This window comes from Ipomoea triloba, chromosome 6, assembly GCF_003576645.1.
Source record: "Ipomoea triloba cultivar NCNSP0323 chromosome 6, ASM357664v1".
NCBI lineage: Eukaryota > Viridiplantae > Streptophyta > Magnoliopsida > Solanales > Convolvulaceae > Ipomoea > Ipomoea triloba.
Genome location: NC_044921.1, coordinates 4,830,953 through 4,848,657, shown reverse-complemented (window position 1 = coordinate 4,848,657; position 17,705 = coordinate 4,830,953).

Here is a 17,705-nt window from a genome sequence, read left to right as displayed (position 1 = left end):
AGTAGTTTGTTCAAAATTGAAGTCATTGCATGCGTAGGTCTTTGGTGGTCCTATTGTGGCAATATTACGCGTAATGGAACGTAATACAGAAGTGTGATATATAATTTAATTTTTATAGCTAAGATTTTTCGACTTCACCGAACTATATCCTAAACTCTATTAACTTGTTCATTCAATAGCTATAAGGAGGTAAATTGAGTCGAAATGATTTTGAGACTTAACACCAAATTGTACACTTATACAAATAAGGAAGTCAACTCAAACTCAAGCTTCCAATGTTTGTTATAGAAATTAAACCAGTATCAGTTTATTAAAAATAAATTTTAAGCTAGACTTCTCATCAATTAAATCAATGTACAATTACACGTACATTCCCTCGGTTGAGGCATCCGTCACCTTGGCTACAAATTTAATGCACGCAACTGATTCTCTAAAATAAGATGAGCACTAAGTTGGTTGGTTGGTTGGAGCTTGACTCCGAATTAAAACAATCTTCTCTGCTTCTTTCCTCGACTCGACCGAGTCTGTTACGCTCAATTCCAATATATATATATATATATATATATATATATATATATATATAGATAAAGGATCATGTGAAACAATTGTCTTAAGTAAGAAATAGGATGTAATTATATTCGTAGATTGAGTCCAGATCAAGGGTCCAAATTGAAGATTTAACAAAAAAAAAAAAAAAACACGCCGTGGCATTATTGTAATTTTGTGTAAGTTAATTTTTTTTGCCTTCCTTTGCACATGGTTCCTTGTTCCAGCACATTGTTATGTTATACAGTGCACATTGTTCCTTCTTCCAGTACACATTTTTATACCATACCATGCACATTGGTCCTTCTTCCAGTGCATATTGTTATGCCATACAGTGCACATTGTTATGCCATATAGAGCACATTGTTATGCAATTCAGAACACAATGTTGTGCCTTCGTACTGAATATTGTTTGCCTTAGAGTGCATATTGTTGAGTCTTCTTGAGCACATTGTTGTGTCTTCCAGTTTTTAGATCATAGGTGTTATATATATATATATATATATATATATATATATATATATATAGGGTCATAATCAGGTGTGGCCGTGCCTTCCCATGCAGTCGGTGCGGTTTACACCACTCAATGTTAAAAAATGCACCACTCAATGCTAAGAAATACACCACACAAATATGCACTATTAGGTACACATCACCAAAAACACACCACTACATATGAAAAATACACCACAGAGTGTTAAGAAATGCACAATTAGAAACATGGGAGTTATTATGAGGTGTTTTTATGCATTTTCATTGTGGTGCATTTCTTAACATTGAGTGGTGTAAACCGCACGGCGGCACGGGAAGGCGCGGCCACATTTGAACATATATATATATATGCATGTATGTATGTATGCATGTATGTATGTATATTTTAAAGAGCATTTGATCATGATGAATTACTAATTACTAATTTTAGTTGAATATTGTGATCTTTTATGATTTTTTGTTGAAGATCATGCATTAAATTTTGTCTTTTCAATAGTTGTTTCATATTTTTCTACTTATAGTGCACATTTTTGCCTTCCAGTGCACATTGTTCCTTCTTTTAAAACACATTGTTGTGCCTTCCAGAGCATTTTTTTTAAAAATTGTATATGGCGAATTTTATTATTTTTTTTTTATAAAAAAGATCGATTAATCTTGACCACTAATTACTAATTTGAGTTGAATAATATTATTTGTTTGTTTATTATTTATGGTTGTTTATGATTTGTGTTGAAGATCTTAAATTATATTAAATTTAATTTTTTCAATAATTGTTTTACATCTTTGTGCCTCCAATTCGCATTTTTTTTACTTTCCAGTGCACATTGTCCTTTCTTCCAGAGCACATTGTTGTGCTTTACAATGCACAATATTGTTGAAGTTCGTAGGTGGCGAATTTTTTTTGATCTAGGACTGCGATTCTTTCTCATTTCTCACATGCGGCTTTCTTCTCACCCAAACCTCTTCCTATATAATAGAAAATATAATTATAATAGAAAATAAAAACTTAGAATAGATGAAAGCCTAACCGACGTGAGACTACAAAAAGCCGAGAATCTAAACGCACTAAATGTAATCAAATAACTTAAATCACTAATTTCTTAATCATTATCTTAATGTCTCTGTCCAATTGTCTTCTTAAAGATTTTTTTTTCGCCATTTCGATCAATCCTCTATTCCTCTTCGCCGCATCGACATTGACGGACGGTCGACCATTGTTTGCCAGTTTGGGCTGTTGCCTACTGGATCCTGGTATCCTACACCGTTCTCAGTTGTAACTTGTAAGCTGTTATTCTATTTTTCTATCCTACACTGAACATCTATGCTGCTAGAAATTTATAATCCTGTAATGAGTAATATAATCTTTATTTGGATAATGGATTCTGCGGCTTCTGTCATTCTTGTATATATATAATTTTTGAATTATAATTATATATATAATTACCTTGAGTTACTCAGTACCATCTAATCCATCTCTAATCTATATATTTTATTAAAAGCGATTGGAAGTGAAAGAATGAAAAGAATAAAAAGGCACTGGAGCTATTGAAATTTGTGTTACAACTGGACTTATCAACTTACCGTGAGGAGAAATTTTTGAAAAAATTCAGGTTCTTTTATTCTTTTCTTATACAAAATTTAATTTTTTTTAAAAATATAATGCTACCTAAAAAGCATTTATTTGGAACTAAAAAAGAAAAAAGAAAAAAAAAAAAGTAGATCAGTTAATAGAATCATATCACAAATAGGAGTTATGAATAAAATTTTCAAAAAATCATAATCATCTAATGAAAAATTGAAATAATATAAAGAAAATTTAAATGACCAATGCCATGTTAATGAGGGTATAGGTAATTTGAGTGATGGTGATAATAATGTTCATAAGAAAGATTGAATGGTTTGACAATTTTGTGTATTGAGAATGATATATGTTAGAGAATATTAATTTCGATGCAATTATCGATGATTTTGTATTGAGTAAAGCACATAGAATTTTTTTGTCATGATTATTAATTAATTGTTAGAAAATTTTGATACTCACAAATTTTGATACTCACAAATTAATTATGCAAGTTTTGAAAGTTGTGGGTCAACATTGTTAGTGGCAAAATACTCATGAGACCAAAATTGCGAAAAATTCTAAATTTGAATCACAAACTTAAAGGGTCCCTCACAACTTCTGTCTTGGATGTGGGTGGATGAGTTAAATTGTACAATGTAGTTCAATTCTCTTATAGGCTCTCAAATGCTTTTGGCAAAAACTTGTGTGAGACCGTCTCACGGGTCTCAATCTGTGAGACGGGTCGGATCTTTTATTACACGGGTAAATCACATGCCATCCATGCACAATCTCACGATCCTTGTTTCTCCCTATGTTCTTGCTATAGACAATTTCTTCTCAGTTTGATCGACTTCGGATTTCTCACATCTCCTCCTTCTTCGCTACTGTTGATAACATCTGCAATCTATTGAACGCGACAACGCCGATTGGCGATGATGGGGAAGAAGGAACTGATGATTGGGTAGGCTCTGGATTCTATGTTGAATTTGGAGGGAAGGGATTCTTGAGAGTTTTTGTGAAGTTGATGGTGAAGATGGCCATTAATGGAAATGGTAGGAAGGTGGTGAAGAGGATTAATGGAGAGATTATTGAGATCTTTGTCATTTTTTCTCAGCTTTGCAGTACAGTGTATGAATACTTTTATATCCTTGTGTTTGTTTCACTTTTTGAGTTAAAACCTTATTCTCAGCCCATCATATTACAAGAAATGATTGATATATTTAATACTTTAAGCATTAAATATAATACTTTATAGTTTAAATGTAATACTTCAAAACACAAATATAATAATTAATACTTTAAACATTAAATATAATACTTTATACCATAAATGTAATATTTCATAGCACAAATATATAATCAATACTTTAAGGCTCATATATAATACTTTATAGCTTAAATGCAATACTTCATAACACAGTTTAAGTTAGATATATTTAATACTTTAAACATTAAACACAATACTTCATAGCCTAAATATAATACTTCATAGCTCAAATCTAGTACATAGTGTAAGGTAGATATATTTAATACTTTAAACCTTATACAAAATACTTTATAGCCTAAATGTAATACTTCATAGCACTAATCTAGTATACAGTTTAAGGTAGATATATTCAATACTTTAAGCCTTAAACACAATACTTTATAGCCTAAATGTAATACTTCATAGCACTAATCTAGTACACAGTTTAAGATAGATATATTTAATACTTTAAGCGTTAAACACAATACTTTATAGTCTAAATGTAATACTTCATAACACTAATCTAGTATACAGTTAAAGGTAGATATATTTAATACTTTAAGTCTTAAACACAATACTTTATAGTCTAAATGTAATGCTTCATAGCACTAATTTAGTGCACAGTTTAAGTTAGATATATTTAATACTTTAAGTCTTAAATACAATACTTTGTAGTCTAAATGTAAAATGTAATAAAAATGTATGAATATAAACGAGTTTACTATATTTTGTAAAAATGTAATAAAAATTTGCATTTGTATTCTTAGATAAGTGAGATGAGTTTTAATTGCCTATTAATTTAGAAAAAGGTTGCCGTGCATTAAGCCCAGTATATACGCAATTACAGTTAGGTTGATTTGTTTGACTCTCCGCAGCGACCAACTAGCTAATTAGTTACAATACTATGATCCAAATTATATAGACCCGACCCGTCTCACGAATTGTGACCCGTGAGACGGTCTCACATAAGTGTTACCCAATGCTTTTATATTAGTGCCTACTCTAAGAACATATCTAGACCTTCTAATCCTTATCATTTTAACGGTTGTGATTTTTTCCTTTTTTTTTTTTTCAGATAAGTAATTAGCAATAGTTTTATCGTAAATGTATGTACTTTTTATATCTTTTAAATATATTATACATATCTCTTCCTTGATTGTAGATGTTTTAATTATGGTAGGATTGCAACAAACAAATTCGAATGCATACTTAATTTTCATTTGTTCTACTTTCAAACCTATTAAATAATGTTTATGTAGCCAATGACCTTGTGGTCAAAGTGGCAAGTAAAAAAATTATTTGTGTGTGAGATTATTTAGTTATAGTTTTTTTGTTGGTTTTTTTAATAACCCATCAATTAAATTGAAAAAGTGGGTAAGTGGAATCTTAATGCAAAACTTTTGGTCAAACATTTCTTTGAGTAAAACTGAAACTTTGCTAGCGCAAGCTATAGGGGTGCAAACGAGTTGAAATGTTCGTGAGCCAATTCGTTAAAACTTAAATTTGAAAAAGCTTGAACTGGCTTGATGGTTAGTGTGCATTTGTATGGATTGTTGTGTTTTGCGTTCATTCTACTATTGCAGAGTTTTGGTGGAGTTGCGGTTTTACAGTGGTTGGGTCTTTGGTGGAGTTGTTGTGGAGTGGTTGGTGTTTAGTGTGCATGTGTTTCGCCGTTTGTGTGCATTGTAGAAGGGTGGGGGGTTCGCGATGGCTGGGGGAAGGTGAATGGAGTTTGTGGGAGGGGGAAGATGGGTAGTGTGCACTTGTTTATATTGTTGTGTGCATTTTAGGTACATGATTTGTTGGTAGGGAGAAGCTAACAAGGTTCGATCGGAGAGAAGATGGATAGTTTACACTTATTTGTAATATTGTGTGCATTTTAGGTTGTTGTCTATTGGCATGTTTGTACGGTGGTTTGTTCGGTCTTAATGGCCGAAGGAAGGCGGACGGGGCTTGGGGTTGAGAGAAGTTGGATAGTGTGCACTTGTTTGTACTGTTGTGTGCATTTTAGGAACATGCTTTGTTGGTATGTCATTTGATGGGTGAATGCCTTTACGTTGTTCTATTTATGTTAGTATTATTAGGAAAAAAGTAATGTGACAAAAGCATCCCAATGTGGGAAAATAGACAAATAGCATTCGATTAACATAGTACTTTGGGCGTTTTTTTAAGTGATTAACAACACTAAAAAAAAACACTCAAATGTACATAAATGAAACAACAATACAACAATGAAACACATGTCTAGAAATTGATTAAATGTACGAATAAATGCTCATCATCCCATGCAAAATACACACAAATGGTCACATGAGTGCACACAACTACAAACAACCTATATGTGTATAGCGCAAGTGCACACATGGGTAATAATGTGCATTCGTTAGAAGCATACCAAAGCACACACGATAGAACATAAAAGTGACACACTACACCACCGTTGACGCAATGACATACGAAACAAATCAAAGTCAACCATTTAAATAAGTACTGAGGAAAAAAATCCAAAATAAATATATAGATATACACTATCAATCCATTAAAAAGATTGACCAACAAAAACATAATTAATGGAAGGAGGGAATCGAAGATTTTCCCATAGGTAAGTAGACTGTCTATATACACAAAGGACAAATTTGCACCTAAATGCTAATCTTTTATTGTTTGAATGTTAATTACATGGATTAATGATGATCATTGATCTTTTGTTTAATACGGCTTAGATCTATTCTCATGTGAGCATGACATGACAAGAAGATTGGTTTGACCTAAAAAAAGGAACAAATAATTGTGGATTGAAAGGATTGGTCAACCAGGAATTAAATGAGAATTGAATAAAGCGGCTTCTCAACAACTTACTTCATCATCATATCTATTGGTTTATGGTTGCACAACAAATTATATAACTTATGTGATTATTGTGACATCCATTATTCAACAAGTGGCTGATTTTATATACATTGTGAGTCTTCAAATATTAGTTTACTTACATTTCATTTTTATTATTTGTAGAATTAATTTTGTTAAATAATATAATTTGAAAAATTAATAAATTAATAAATTACGCTTTAAATATTATTATCTCAAAAGTAGAATTTAAGTTTTAAAGACAATTTTTTTTTGACTTAGCAGTCAATAGTGAGTTTCTTCGAAGGTAAAAGCCAAAATTTCAAATATTAATAGAGGTTTTATTCCTATATATTTTTTCTTTAATTAATATTATGTTATAGGTTAATAGTAATTAACCACTTATGTATTTTAAACATTTAATTTAATAAAATAAAAATAAATATGAAAAAGTTATAATCTTATAATGTATTACTCCTATAAAAATCTCACCTAAAATTCTCTTGAATGTTCTATTATATTCAAAGAATCAAACGTTTTTATTACTATCATTATTTTTTCTGTGAAAAACGTTTTATGTTTCCTGTTGGCGAGCACAATGCAGGCGAATTATTGTATCGACCGTGGTCGACAAAATTGCGTGGACCACGGCTTTAAACGACGTCGTTTTGATGTCCTATATTTTCTTTTTTACTATGCACGCGTGTTAAAATAATGAACATTTTGAGGTTAGGTAATGTATTTTATGAGTTAAAATAATGTACTTTATGTGTTAGAATAATGTATTTTATGTGTTAGAATAATGTATTTTATGAGTTAGAATAATGTATAATGTATTTTATGTGTTAGAATAATGAAAATTCTGGAGTAAGATAATATATTTCATGAGTTAGAATAATGTGTTTTATATGTTAGAATAATTTATTTTTAGTGTTAGAATAATGTATTTTATGTGTTTTTGAACCGTGGTCCATACAACTATGTGGACTGTAATGATTGCACAATGCACTGTTGCATAGTTTGACATTTAGAAGTATTTCGTTGGATGGATGTATTTAAATAGGGTCTCACTCATGTGAAATCATCTCATGGATCCATATTTGTGAGACAGGTAATTGGGTCGGGCTAATATGTAACTGTAGTACTTATACTATCAACTGTAATACAGTACTAATTAGGAATAAAGTGTTTTTTACTTATAAGAGAAAACGTAATTAATACGTTTGAGGACAAATGTACACTACAAGAAAAATCGCGAGTCGTGACGGAAAAATTCTGTCGCGAATAGGAAAAATTTCGTCGCTAATCACGTTTTGTGACAAAATCTATTCAGTTGTCTATCAGCTTGTCGTATTTTGGTACACGACGGAATAATTTGGTCGCAAAAACAATTTACAGAAACCTAAGGGTTCTATGGTGGAGTTCATGGCCACTCGGATGATGTAGCAAGACAATCATGGCCACTTGGATGATGGAGCAAGATAAACACAACAATGATACAAAGGCTACGATGAAGAACAAGTAGTTGTAATTGGGGAGATTTCAAAAGGCTCTAACTGAGAAAACGGTTGGTACCCTCCTGAGCAACATAGAAAACAACTCGAGGGAGAGGGTCAAGCCATCACCCTTTGTAGTGGTAAGTAACTAGATGATGTGATTGTTCTGTCTTTGGTTGATGAGGGGAAAGTTAATGTTGAGGTTGATGAGGAGAGGTCTAATGAACATGTTAGCGAGGATATTGTTGTGGATGATGAAGTTGTGGTGAAAGAAAAAGTTGGATTGAAGAAGGATGAAAAGCTGAAAGAAGATGGAAAAAATAATGAAGATAAGGAGAATGCCACATTCCACGATATGGGTTCTACTAAGGATAAAGGGAAAGAGGTATACAAAGTTCCCACTTACTCTCCTGACATCCCTTTCCTAGCTAGTAGGTTGAAGAAGCCGAGTGATGAGGAGAAATATTCCAAATTCATGAAGATGCTCACGTAGATGCACATAGATCTACCATTTGTTGATTTACTGTCACTTGTGCTCAAGTATGCAAAATACCTCAAGGACTTGATCACAAACAAGATGAAACTAGAGGGGGTATCCATGAGGGATTTACCATGATGATCTGCAAGGAAATGTCGAAGAGGCTTAAGGATCCAGAGAGTTTTACTATATGAGGGTATAAAAGGGAGAAGTCAATTTCATTTTAGACATGGTTGAAAAAATCGTTGGGCGCTCCTCGAGCTCTCGGTGGAGCGCCTAGGACGCCTAGGCGGGGATTAATTGGCGCCTAGGCGCCAGTATATATTTTTATTTTTATTTTTTAGAAGTTTAAGTATCTTCAATTTTTTAAAGACTAATAATTATAAATTATATAATACTTTAATAGTTAAACTAAAATATTAAATATTAACCTAAAAAATATATAGAGTTTGTACAATTTAGGATTATTTCGCTCAAAACGATGTTGTTTTGAGTAAAATAACCCATTAAAAAAAGAAGAACAATAGTTAATTGGCCGACTAGGCGGCCTAGTCGGTGCCTAGGAGGTCTAGTCGGCGCCTAAGAGACATAGGAGGTCAGCGCCTAAGCGACCTAGGCGGTGCTTAAGTGGCCTAGACAACTTAGGCGGCGTAGACCACCATTTTAGGTGATACGCTAAGTGGTCGACCAGTGCCCAACGCCTATCCGAGGATTAATCGGCGCCTAGGTGAAATTTTTGCAACACTGATTTTAAGTATTAGCTTAGTTAGTAGTATAGAGTAGAGATAGACAATTTCCTTTCATCTTCTTAGTCGAACTCTAGAATTCATTTTCCAATTTCAATTAAAATTCCATTTCAAGATCTAGTTAGATTTACTTTTATTTTACATTTGGAAGCAAGGATTGAAGGCTTGGATTTACATTCTCATCTCCAATTAGATAAGTCAATTTCAATTTCGTTCTATTGCACTTTTGCTTATTTTCTTGCTCTTTTGATTTCATACTTTGGGATTTATATGGATTACTCTTTTGATTTGGAATCTATTGTTATCTCTACTATGATCACATGTGAGTAATTCTTTTAGGAAGGACATAGAATTGTAGATTAGATTTATGGAGGTGTGACCTTGAATTGGTTGAGTGAGGGAGATGAGACATAACTTTGATAATGTTAATTAACATGATTGAATTCAAATTAGGAAGTGATTATCTAATCTAGAATTAATGGGTTAATTAACCATACGTCACCTTTGAGAAAAGGGAAGCATGGGAATTCAAGATCAAAGTGTTTGATGAAATTCATCTTAGACATTCATGACTCATGAAAATGCCCTTTATTAGTGTTTTAAGAGTGTAGTATGATCTTAAGAAATTCTGTCTTGCAATTAAAAGTCATCTGTCATCAACCCAGTTGAATCTTTCACATCTTCCCGATTCAATTACGTTGCCTAGACCTAATCCAAGTTCATATTCATCTCCGCCTTTCCTATTATTATTTTTCATTCCAATTGTCAGTTGTCTTATTACTTGCATCATCCCGTTCTTGTCTAATGTTATATTTCCACAAGAAAATTGTATACTTCGTAGTTGAGAGGCATAAGCTTTGCATCTATTGCCAATCCTTTAAGAATGACAAATTCACCCTACAAGAACTATTTCAATCACCTTACTACTATGGTCCACCGAAGTGCTGTTTTTAGAGTGACCAGAATAATTTATATATTCACCGTTACAAAGAAAAGAAATGGGGAGTATGAGTTCCTAAAATACATTAGATAATATACATCATCAAAATTTATACAATGCTCATTCCTAAGACATGTGCACCTATCATTTCTGAGGATAAAAGGTCCAATAGTGAGTGCGATATCCCACAAGGACTATAAATACTAGTACTAATTGTGATTTTATTACCCATTCGTAAAAATATGATCACAAATCAATTATGTACTCTCTCGGTCTCATTTTATGCATCTAGTTTGGTTAATGATATTTGACTAAAGTTATTTACAACAATTTTTTTTATCACATTTGGTTAAGTATTAATATATAAAATGTATATATATTTACAAACTACATTAAAAGTTCTTTTAGACACACAAAACTAAATTTAAAAATAATAAGAAGAAATTTAGCAAAGAAGAAAGAGTAAGTTTGACTAATGAATAAAATAGAAAATTAATTAAAACAAGAGAAAAATTCACTTTTAGTCCTAAGTTTGCAACACTTAACTTTAAAATCTAACAAGCTCCCGGAAAAACGTAACCCATTACCACCGCCTCATGCCACTGCTCCAGCTGCCACCCTTGCCCTCGTTGCTCTGCCCTATCGGAAGGAAAAGAGGTGGCTGCCTCTCGGCTGTCGTGCTTCGATGGTCCGCCGGAGGAGAAGACGGAGGTCCATGTTGCTACTTGCCGCAATGGACGGGAGGGAGACGAGAAGGATAGAGGGACGAAGAGAGACGGAGAACAAGAGGGAGTTACTGCCAGTCGTCGCCCGCTGCTTCGCCCGAGAGGGAGGACGCCGAGAAGCTGCTCGCCGCCCTCACCTTGCTGCTGTCGTTCGAGAAGAAAGAAGAGGGTGAGGGTCGCTGGTCGCCGCCACCATCCACCACCGCCCACTACTGCGCATGATTTTCCCTTTTTTAAAAACATAATGTGGTTACCATTTATAGCACAGAGTTGATCTGTCGATGTTCTCTCAAGTCCAAGGAAATCAGGCATAGAAAATGAGTGGGTGTCATCATTACTACTTAATCTGAAGCTGCAGATTGAGCCGCCAGGGTCGCCGGCGTTCTTAGAGGGATCATGGATGGCGGATCCTTCTACCTTCTTGCACGTGAGCAGGCTGCAACTTATGCGTGCAAAGTTTCTAAAATTTTTTCTCTTTAGAAGTTTACGCTCTAATGACCATTGGAAGTGTGTAGCCGGCGAGCAGGTGCAAGGAAGGAGAATACCTCGTAAAATGATCATTTTGCCCTTACTTATAAATAATTAAAAATGGGTTATATTTTTCGGGCCTAATCTGGCCGATGATTTGACTAAGAAGATCTGTTAAAAAAATGCATAGTTAAGAAACTAAATTATTATTTTTTAAAGTCAAGTATTACAATTAACAAGACGTTTATAGTCATAGGATCAAAAGTGTAATTTTCTATTATTTTAATTAATCCCTCTATCTTATTCGTTAGTAAAACTTCCTCTTTCTTGTTTGCTAAATTTCTTCTTATTAACAATGAAGAAGAGCAGAGAGAATCTAAAGCACAATTAAAGAAATAAACCAGTGAATAAAGGCTATTGGAACCTATGAATCATCTTTTTTTTTTTTTTTTTTTTTTTAAGAATTACTTATCTTTTGAGACTTTGAAACCTCCAAATTATGGTAATATATCTTTCTCGAGTATTACCAATTATTTCTCAAAAGTATTACCAATTAATTTTCATGTTGATTAATTAGAATCTCTTATAAATTAAAACCTTTAAAAATTTTATAAAAGATTCATGAGTTCTACAAAAAGATTTGACTATAACACAAAAGATTGATGTTATCTTATCTCAATTCTCAAGGGTTATATTCCATCCTTTCAATCGTGTGGTGATATATATACACATACAAAGGATATATCTATCGCAAGGATATGCATCAAACATAACAATTATTAACCCAAGGATAATGAAAAATATGATTGATTCAAAGGATAAACAATTGTATTAAGGTAAGAAAACAATTAAGAACAAGATTTCATCCTTGGATTGAACATACATTTAAGTACTAAGAGCTTAGCCTCTAAATATGGAGGCAAAAACAAACCAAAAAAAATCGAAAATAAAAAACAATAAAGAACTTCAAGAACATAGAAAAAACCCTCTTAATTTGTAAAAAAAAAAAAAAAAAAAAAAAATCTTGATTCCAAGCATTCATGAGCTGTAAAGATGTCTCACGAAGCTTGGTTGAACTGTAGTTAAGTTTTATATGAAAGAGATGTCAGTCAAAATACTCTCAACGTGTCATAAATTACACATTTAATTTAGCTTTTTTTGCTAAAAAAAAATTAAAAATAAAATATTAATGAATTAATTACCATATTCCACCAAACTAAATGATATGTAAGTAAAATAATTATAAATAGGCTAAAGTGTCATTCCGCACCATGAACTATATTGGATTATTCATGCCGCACCTTGAACTTTCATAACGTCCATTTCAATACGCAAACCATTAATTTTTTTTCATCTAGCATTTTTCACAGGTTACCAGGTTACTATGATGACATGTCACATGTAATTAGCTTATGTGGATCTTCTTTTTAAGTCAACCCAAAATTTTTAAGTAAACCCTAAAAATCAACGCCTCACGCTGCCTCTCCCTTGTGCCTTCCGCCGGGCCAGTGCTCACTAGACCAAATCACCACAGCCCCTCCACAATCCACTGCTCCTCCCCTCCCTTGCGGTAGCGTGCGCCGAGCCCACCGGCGACATGCTTAGGGGTGACCGCAGTTCGTTCCGGTTCTGAACCGTCGGTTCACGGTTCCAACCGGAATTTCTTTTTTTTTTTTTTAATATATATAATTATATATAATATGTTTTGTTATTATAAAAACCATATTATATATATATTTTTATTATTATTTTGGCTACTGCCTACTGTAGCTAAATATAATTTTTTTTTTATATATTAAGCTACTGCCAGTAGCTAAATGCCTAAATATAAGAAAATTTTATTTATTATTATTTTACGGTTCCGGTATCGGTTGTTGGGCATGAAAAGGTTTAGAAGAAAACAAAAATAAAATTAAAAAAAAAAGAAGGAAAAAAAAAGTCCAAGTCAGCATAGGTTACCTATAACTTGTAGGTAACCTGTAAAAATTGCTAGATGAAAAAAAATTAATGGTTTGTGTATCGAAATAGACCTTATGAAAGTTCAAGGTGCAGCATGAATAATCCAATATAGTTTATGGTGTGGGATGACACTTTAGCCTTATAAATATGATAATGGAAATAAATGCAACTAAACAATTATCAGCTTGTCAAGTTATACATTATGTTAAAAATATTGTACTTTAATATTTTTGAACAAAATTGCCCCTACACTATTAAGTATTTTGTACTTTAATATTTTCGAACAAAATTGCCCCTACACTATTAAATAATTATTAGTCACACTACAAGAAAAACACTTTTTAGTGACAAAAATTTAGTGACAGGTAAAAAATCCCTCACTAAATATATAATTTGCATAGTTTTTGTGACGGTTAAAAATTAGTCTACCTAAAAGTTTATAATTTAGTGACGAAATTTTAATTTTATATTTATTTTTAAACTATACTCTCACCATTGGTAGAAATGATGTTGTTACTTGTTACTCTCACTATTGATGTCTAAAATTCTTTCACTAAAAATTCATTCCCACCAAAACTTTGTTTTTGGGCGCCCAAATCCAGTATGCTTCTGAAAGAAATTTGAAACCCTAAACTCTGTCTAGTCTGCTACTTCTCGCTTCCTTCATTGACAATGCTGCCAAATCCAACGAAGGACGACGAACCTGCTGCCGACGAGGGCTCCGCCTCCCCTGCGATAGCCGCCGACCAGTTGGCTCATCGCAGGTAAGTGTTTCTTATTATCTTATTTTCTATTTTTTTTGACTGTGTCTATCTGCTGACTAATCCGACGGGTGACGAAGCTGCTGCAGCGGGTTTAGTCTTCTGTCATTGACATTTGGTCGGATATCTTCTGAGCTAATTGATCTGGGCTTGAGATAACCCGACCCGTATATTGGCGGGGCAACAGTCATGGCTCCGTGAATCTCACGAGCATTTGATGTTTGCAGCCATGGCGGACTCGCATTTTCTCCTTGCCCGATCGTAACTTGATGGTCTGAGCCTCCATTCTGCGAACCAATCGTGTCGTTTAATTACAGAGTATTATTTATTTATTTATTACAGTTGCAGTTTCTCAAGCTCTATATTTGGATTGGTTTGGTAATTTTTATGTTGAAGGTTTATGTGAACTCTTGAAAGAGGTAATGAGTTTCTAAGGATGGTTGCTCCCTCTCTCTGTTGTTCAATTAAGCCAATGATCTCTCCAATTTTCCCTAAAAAGTATGGGAAATGATATACTCAACAACCCTTGTTGGTTGGTTGTTTTCAAAAAAAAAAAAAAAAAAACAACCTTTGTTGGTTAAAGACGACGATGATGGATGGATGGATAGGTGATACTACTGATTCAACCTTCTGATCTTCAGTGTGTTGTAGACGTGAAGTGTAATATGGAAAATGGGATGGATGGAGTATTGACAACTAAGGTAAACGGGCCCTTAATTTCTATATGGAAATTCTGGCATGATTAGTGAACCTGCCCTTAAACCCTATATATGAAGCTGTGATGATTATCTTTGTTGTGAAATAAAAGTTCAGATTTTTGAGCTGACTTGCATCTTGGCGTGGTAGGGTTTTTCTTGCAGCTATGGCAGGTTTAGCCTTCTGTTATTATTGATAATGAAAAGATGAACCTGAGCCTCATTTACTTTGTTTTTCTTGTCATGGTTCAAGTCTTGCTAACACTCTTTTAATAGAGCTTGTTTTACATGGTCTTCGTAGTGTTATTACACCCTAGTTTCATACTTATTTACAGCTCATCATGCAGTATTACTCGAAAGAAATAAGTTAAACTAATGATTGATGTGAGGGGAATAATGATTTATGATTAATGGATTAGCTGCTACCTATTCACTGGTTTAGGTTGTGAGGTGCACAGTGAGTATGATTAGAGGAAGTGTTCTCTTCAACAAACCCCTGGCATGGGCTATCTTTTCTGGTGATCAGGTAAGAAATAATTTTATCATTTCTCATCTATAGTTTTATTTTATTTTTCAAGTCAAGGTATGATGTGTAGTTCTTCAGATATGATTATATAAAGTTGGTTTATTTTAGGCATCTTAGTTGTTTATATCTGATTCCATATAGCTTTTTGATGAAAAGGGGAAGAAATATGGTTATGAAAATTTTATACCAGTTTTACATAACTATATGATTGTCTGTAGGATGGGATTGGATTTTCTTGAATGTTAGTGGATATAGGCAGTGAGGACTTGGCTAGTAGAATGGAAAAGATTAGTCTTTGTGGAGGATTCTCTGAACATGAATATGTGGGAATTGTTGATCTATTCCCTAAGAGAATCACTGCTGAACAAGAGCAAATTGTTTGAAGTTTCAGGCCACTATGAGTTCAAGACTCAATCAAGGGTATCACTCTTTCATTAATAAGGTCAGTACAATCATGATTTCTTTAAGAGAAAACCAGTAAGAAATGTTAGTTGCTCTTGTCTTTGGTAATGCTAATTCTATTCTCTGCTTCAATTGCTGCAAATTTTGCAGGATGTTCTTCAGTGGTTTGTAGATGTGCAATTGTAGATTATTCTTAGTGCAATATGTATTATCATTATATGATTATTATTATTCTTAATATAAAATTTTTGTTTAATCATATGCCATAGTAGATGTCACCCTTCTCCTTACTCTGTTACATGTATTGATAGATCATTTGATGAATTCTAAGCCTGGAAATTGTATGTGTTAAGATTATACTAAAACATTTTGGGGTTTTGTTGGCAGTCAACAGACAAGGGCTTGTGATTCCGAAGCTGGAAGTGAGATGATAAGCAGGGGTTTGAGCGTACCACTGTTCTTGCAATACTTGAGGCAAAATTAGTTCAAATGCAAAAGACTTGAGGCAAAATAGCCAATAGATACATTACTATAGCTATTTGTTATAATTAGTTTCTTTGTCTTTAGTCTTTAGTCTTTACAAAGTTGTGTGAAACATTTCATTTTGGTAGGGATGATAAAGTCTTTTAGTATATTGATAACTTTACTTTGATTGTATTATTGTTAAAATTATAGTACTAATACAATATCTATAGTTATAGTACAATGTCGATGATCAAAAAATATATTACAAGAATTAATATTTAATGAGCAACTAGGGCTGTTAGCGAACAGAGCTTTCGACAAACTACTCGTGTTCGAGCTCGGTAAGCGTTCGTTTATGTTCATTTATTAAGGTAAACGAACATTAACAAACAAAATTTAGAGTTTGGTTAATAAACGAACATAGTCTGAACAGTGGTAAGCTCGTTTGCTAAGTGTTCGCGAACAAGCTCGTTTGTGTTCGTTTAGTAGTGTTCGTGAACAAGCTCATTTAGTGTTCGTTTAATAATGTTCGTGAACATGTTTACAAACACACACACACACACACACACACACACACACACACACACACACACATATAATTGTTGGTGAATGTAGATTATTTATTGTTCACGAACAAATTGTGTTCATGAACATGTGTAGGTGTTTGGTTATTAAATGTTCATGAACGTAAATGAACATGTTTGTTAATGTCTGCGAACACGTTCGTGAACTGTTCGTTAAAGTTAACGAACATGTTCGTGAACGTGTTCGCGAACGTTAACGAACACTAACGAACGCTTAACAAACGAACAAGAATAGGATTTTCAAAAACCTTAACAAACGAACACGAACGCTCCAAAATCCTTAAGAAACGAACACGAACAGCCTCCGTTCGTGTATGTTCGATTCGTTAACAGCCCTATGAGCAACAACAATATATACAAATTAAAAATAAAAAAATAATATTCGACAACAAAATATAGTAATATTAATGATCGGATTTTCTATCATTAAAAGAATATATGAGAAGAATTATGTTAGTAAATAGTTGTATTAGTGACGGGATTCTTTGTCACAAAAAAAAAACATTTTAGTGACGGTAAATATACTATTATCCCGTCATTAATTGTTTTTATCCACGGAAGATATAACGACGGTAAATTTCCCGTCATTAAAAATCTTTTATGATGATTTTTGAACTTTTAGTGACGGTTTTATCTCTCACGAATGGACAATTTTCTTGTAGTTTCAGTCAATCAATTACCTAATATTTTCGAACAAAATTGTACTGTCAAGTTATACATTATGTTAAAATTTTGAACAAAATTTCCCCTACACTATTAAGTATTATG